Genomic DNA, 897 nt, shown 5'->3' with positions numbered 1-897 from the left:
TTGGTCTCAGGGAAGGTTCTAGACCCCGGTGGGTAGATTTAATTCAGTGTCGGAAAACTGATACCTCTCTCTGGCAGTGTCCTTCTGGCCCGTGGAAATACAGTTCATGCTCTCCCAAGGACGAAGCCTACATCACATGTGCAGGTGACTTATGTCTGTTTCTGTGTCTTTCCCAACTCTGTAGGATGTTATTAGTGAGATTTGATATTTTAAAATCTAAGTGATGGGTTTAAGTTGAGTTTATAAAATGAAGTTTGGATGGAGCTATTTTTATCTACATGTTCCAAACTTTCTTTCTTAAAATTTTATTCAATATAATTAATACAACATTATATTTTTTGCTGTGTACAACATAATGCTTATATGTTTGTGTGTATTGATAAATGATCACTACAGTAAGTTAGTTATGTCTCTATATATGGATCCGGATATATAGATCCATATATATGGATCCATATATATAGTTAAATATTTTTCTTACATGATGAGAATGTTTAAGATGTATTTTTTTGCCATCTTTCAAATAGACAATACAGTATTCACTATAGTCACCATGCTGTATCTCTTCACCTATTAATTTTATAGTTAAAATTTATACCTTTTGATTACCTTTGCCTGCACCAAATTCCCCACCTCTGGCAGCCACCAACTACTCAGCATCTCTGAACTTGCTTTTTGTTTTAATATTACACGTATAAATGAGATTACATGGTATTTTTCTTTCTCTGTCTGATTTGTTTCACTTAACATAATGCCCTCAAGGTCCATGCATGTTGTTGCAACTGGCAAGATTTTCTTCTTTTTTATGGGTGCATATAAGTCTATGTTACATTTTCTTTATCCATTCATCAGTGAAGACTTACATTGTTTGACTCATATATATTGCTATAAAATACT

This window comes from Oryx dammah, unplaced genomic scaffold (genome assembly GCF_014754425.2).
Source record: "Oryx dammah isolate SB20612 unplaced genomic scaffold, SCBI_Odam_1.1 HiC_scaffold_2000, whole genome shotgun sequence".
Lineage (NCBI taxonomy): Eukaryota > Metazoa > Chordata > Mammalia > Artiodactyla > Bovidae > Oryx > Oryx dammah.
The sequence above is the reverse complement of the archived record's forward strand: the minus strand, read 5'-3'. Positions refer to the sequence as shown.